Source organism: Chelonoidis abingdonii, chromosome 10 (assembly GCF_003597395.2).
Source record: "Chelonoidis abingdonii isolate Lonesome George chromosome 10, CheloAbing_2.0, whole genome shotgun sequence".
NCBI lineage: Eukaryota > Metazoa > Chordata > Testudines > Testudinidae > Chelonoidis > Chelonoidis abingdonii.
In genome coordinates, this window is record NC_133778.1 from 62,104,461 (window position 1) to 62,109,847 (window position 5,387).

Genomic DNA, 5,387 nt, shown 5'->3' on the forward strand with positions numbered 1-5,387 from the left:
TCTTTGAGGAGAAAGTAATGCAAAAAACAAAAAGTGGGCCATAGCCCTACCACCATGTCAGGAAAGAGTAGGTCATTGCCAGGGCCACTGCAACCATTTAGGTGCCCTAGGCAGTCACCTAGGGCGCTGGGATTTGTGGGGTGCCATTTTCTTCGGCAGCGACCGCAGCGGACGGATCTTCAGCTGCCCGGTCGCCGCTGGCATTTAGTGGAGGGAGCTGGGGCAGGAGAGCGTGAGGAGGAACACCTGCAGCAAGTTGGGGAGGGGGCGGCACACAGGGGAACTCTCTGCCCCAGCTCACCCCTGCCCCGCCTCCTCTCCAAGCACGCCATGGCCACTTCACTGCTCCCGCCTCCCAGGCTTGCGGCACCTTGACAGGGAGGCAGGAGAAGTGAAGCGGCCACGGCGTGCTTGGGGAGGAGGCGGGGCAGGGGTGAGCTGGGGCGGGGAGAGTGCCTCGGGGTGGGAAGCTGCTGCAAGGGGGGTGCCTCAGGGCAGAGCTGCCGCGGGGGGGTGCCTCAGGGCAGGGGCACAGGGGGAGGGGTGCAAGGCGGAAGTTTTGCCTAGGGCGCGAAACATCCTTGCACCAGCCCTAGTCATTGCTCGAAGACCATGCAATGGCTGTATATGCACGTCCTGGCTTCCAAGCATTCAGAAAATGTTTTGAATTCTACAGTGAGTTAATATCTCATTGGGAGAGACTTAGAGCACACAATCCACAGAGAATGGACCAGGTGTCTAGCAAAATTTGCTCCTTATGGCACTGAACTTGGCTGTCCCTCCCTGAACTAGCAGGGCAACAGATTTCAACACCAACTTGAGAGGAAGCAGAGGGCAGGCATTATGCCTGTCAGCCAGATTCAAATATGGCAGTTACTGTTGTGAAACACACAGCCCTATGTCTGGTTTTAAGAGGTTTTATAAAGAGTGGAGAAACTTTCCCTACTCTATAACATCAAGAATGCAGAATCATGTTTTGTCAGTTCATAAGTACCTTGGGTTTGTTTATTTGTTTTCTGGTTCCATCAGTGGAAATTGGCTGAATCCTATTTTATTTTAAATTAAGGCAATATTCATATGTGCAGATTGCGCCTGAAGACTGCTAGAATTAAATTGTATAATTTAGCTGTTATTGGTCTTGGATGAACAGACTGAGTTAGAAGAAGATTTTTACTCCTGCCTCTGCTTTCAGAGCCATCTCTCAGCCACACAAACAAGACATTTCACCAGATATTTTGAAAACTGAGAAAATGAACAAGAGAGACCACCTCAGACTGCCCAGTGCACATGCAGAATGTAGAACTTCTTTCCCAGAAGCAAGAATTAAAAGAAAGAGGCAAAAGTGGCAAAGACACAATGGTAGAATCAGGTAGGGTAACCAGATGTCTTGACTTTATAGGGACAGTCCCAATTTTTGAGTCTTTCTAATATAGGCTTCTATTGCCCCTCAGCCCCTGTCCCGATTTTTCACACTTGCTGTCTGGTCACCCTAGAATCAGGTGCCCAGCATACTTTGCTACAATGAGTATTTGCTTTGCCTTCTACACCCCAGTGGGACTGCCATTTTGAAGACTGGCTTGAGGAGAAGTGGTGGGGCTGATGCCCAATGCCAAACATGTCATTTACTGTCATGTAGGCCAAAAGGGATGAAGTTAAAATAAATAACGACCAAGGCATCCTGGGGCATGTGTTGCATTGCTAGCTGCCTGGGTACTAGGACACAAAAGCAAAGTGGAATGGGTCTAATTATCTTCTAAACAGCTAGGCCCCATTTACACTGGCTGAAGAAATCATAATAGGGCCCATAGGCAAAGTACATTTTCCAGTGTCTGAGAATTGTGTTCTAACATGATATTATTGCAGCCAGGACATCAGATTTTTTTACCTATCTAGATGGGAATAAACTATGTTGTAACCACGTATCCATGCTGTGATACTGCCTTCTGTTTACAGGCAAGACTAAATTGTGTTATACACCATAAAATGTATGAACTATATAAAATGTGTAAAATGGGCCTCAGTGCATTGCTAGCAAGAGCCATACTAGCAAATACAATCCTTATTAACCAGAATTGAACTGCGGGGCAGGCAGGGCTTCAGTGGAACTTTATAGTACAACACTAAACCAGGATAATAAACCAGGAGGAAAATATTTCTTAGCAAAACACAAGCATGTCCAAACTGGGGAAGCCAGACCCCTGCCTTGCTCAGGGTGAAGGAATGATTTATAATATAGGTAATAAACCCCAACTTTTACCTTGTCTTCATAATCCTGATCTGATTGCAGTTCTGGAAGAAACCTGAAAATGCCTCCTGGAGTGCCCTGCCATATAATCAAAGATAAAACCTTCCGCTTCACTGATGTGCAAATGGAGACATGTTTGTTAGAAGGATTAACCGAGTTGTTCAAAGTGTCTCTTCAGAGTCAATTCAGTCTACTCTGCTTCCAAACAAACAATAAACTATCTACCGGGTAAGCAGATTTTCTTACCCATACACACCACCAAAAAGAAGAGGTCCAGAAATTTAATGAGTTTGGTCCCCTTTGGGTGTGGACTGATCAGTGTCAACAATAATTTTGACAGGTTCTAAAATAAGCACTGTCTATCTTCAAAGTGCTTAATAAACATCATCCAATTAATCCCCACAACACCCCTCTCAGGTACAGAGGTAAGCATTGTTATCCCCATTTTACAGTTGTGTAAAGCAAGGCCAAGAGGTTAAGTGATTTCCTGATGGCCACATAGGGAGATGGCATTAGAGCACAGGAATTACACTGGTTCCGACTAGAACACAGTACCTCTTTAGCATGCAGCCACTGACATCTTGGCCTGGTGGGATTCAGGCAGACAACACTAAGAAAGCTGCCACTTGACACTCAGCTTTCTTGCACCCTCTACACGTACTCTGCCACTCGTAGGCTTGATGTCTGTCCCCCTTCAGCAGACCGATATGAGTGAGAAGCCCACTCCTCCAGAACGCACACAACTTAAAACAGCTTGAGACCCTATTGATAATATGTCCTGCCCAGTCTGTGGCAGTAAGAGTTTGAGTTTCCTAAGGAATCTGTTGCCTCCTCCTTTTTGTCTTGGGCCAGCTGGGCCACAACACTGCTTTCCTCTCCTTTTTACAATAAAATTGTGCACTCCTCACCAAACTTCACCCCAAACATATATACCAGTTTGGGGTATATCCCATAGCCCCAGCCCCAGCATGTCAGTTTTGGAAAAAAAAAATTGCTTGAGTCCCAGCACCTCTTTCATTACAAATTAAGCACTACTTGACAGCCCCTTCCCAGAAAGCTGCACTGCAGTTTGGGGCATGTAGGTCTGTGTTAAGGCAGGACCACAGGGTAATCCATTGGCCTTGCAGACAGGTGGCCTCCAGATTTACTAAAGCCAGCTCATGTTTTACAGAATATCAGGGTTGGAAGGGACCTCAAGAGGGCATCTAGTCCAACCCCCTGCTCAAAGCAGGACCAATCCCCAACTAAATCCCCAAATGGCCCTCTCAAGGATTGAATTTACAAGCCTGGGTTTAACAGGCCAATCCTCAAACCACTGAGCTATCCCTTCTCCCAAACTTTACTAAAGTTATAATTGTTAGTGCTATTCTGAATCTATTTCCAACACGTTTCTTCTCCAAGTCTTCACTTTATCTAACCATTTCCTTTGTGAAGTAATCATCTTCTTTCCGGACAGCTTCCAGATAAACACTTAGCAGTGAAGGGTTCTTTGTAAATTTCTTCTTATAGTACTTTCTGTGATCTCTCTACCAGTTTAAAAATATGGCCCATAAACCTTCCATAATCTCCTATTAGCATACTAATAGGCCAATTTTGTTTGACGTCATAATTCCCGATCTTTCCATCACCCAAAGTCATATATGAATAATAGAGAAGTCTGCATGCTTCGTAGAAACACTGTCAGGATGCTGTGCTGAGGCGTCATTAACATTACTGACAGTGAAGATAAAGTACAAACACACAGCACAGATTAAGTATCAGAGGGGTAGCCGTGTTAGTCTGGATCTGTAAAAACAGCACAGACTTAAAGCACAGATTAGTAATTTCTAAGAAAATTACTACATACCTGTAACATTTTGCATAGTTCACACTTCAGGAAGGTCTGTTTAGGGCTAATTTACATGATTTCTGAAAAATCTGTGCAATACAATACATAGCAGAAGGAGAAAAAACATCTTTTTTGCGCTGGCCCTGTAACCTGAAATGAAACACAGTGGGTGGAAGGATCCCACACATTTAAAAGGGATTTCTCGTTCATACACCAAAGCCCATTTTGGGAAGCTGTACAATGAACAGAGATTTTGCATGTAGATGTGAAAACAGTGGATATTTCTAAAATGAGATACTGCCTAATAAATGGCACAATAATTTCTGACAGATTGAGAATGTGTCCATTCATATTTAAAACACACTCATACAGGGGGACAGCACAATAATATGTGTTACAAATTGGGGAGCAGTTTATCCACATAGTATTGTTATTCTTTATTTCCATCATAGTGGCACCTATCTGCCATAAATCAGGGATCAAGTTCTCTTTGTGCTAGGTGTTGTACATACAGAATAATGTAATAATCATTATTCCATTAGCTGAAAGTTTATTTTGTTAAAGTGACTTCAAAGTAAGTAAGTGATGTTTACAATAATTAAACTAAACGCAATTTACTTTTTTTTCCCCATCTTTGTGAATCTACTTATAGATCATTTTTCACTGTGGAAGTTGTATTAGGGACTGCTTTGTTCTCCAGGGAGAGGCACTGATATTTCTTTTTAGTAGACAAAAATAGGTTAATGATTCACAATTTGAGAACTTGCATTGTTGGCAAAATAGCGTAAGGACATGTAGGATTTCACTTCCCAGAGTGTGCATTTTCAAAAATAAACACATGGCAAATGGGTGAGGGTACGATCTGATTTTCATAGTAATTTTCTCACCAGAAAAGCATTTAATGCAAAACACAAGCTTGTAAATTGCTATTTGTTAGCACTGTCTGTGGAAGATTGGTAGCTCACTCATTGAATTACATGCTTCTGCAGAAACAGCCTCTTTCTTTTATCAGGTTGGAAATCATTAACACACACTTCAGTCCCCCTTACAAAGGAAGTCTTCACTTTTTTGGGGAGGGGTAGTTAGGAGAAACAAAAGGAGCTATAGATATAAAACAGCTATGTGAATACTGGCTTCAGCAGCCTGTAGCCAAACACATTTCAATGCCATAGGTCCCATTAGGATCTCCAAATATCCCACATAGTCTATATGTGCAACACAACTTCAGTGCTATCCATTCCATTAACTATGTTTTAGTTGTATGTGAATTTGTATGCCATAGACTTAGGGTACGTCTACACTGCACGATTATTT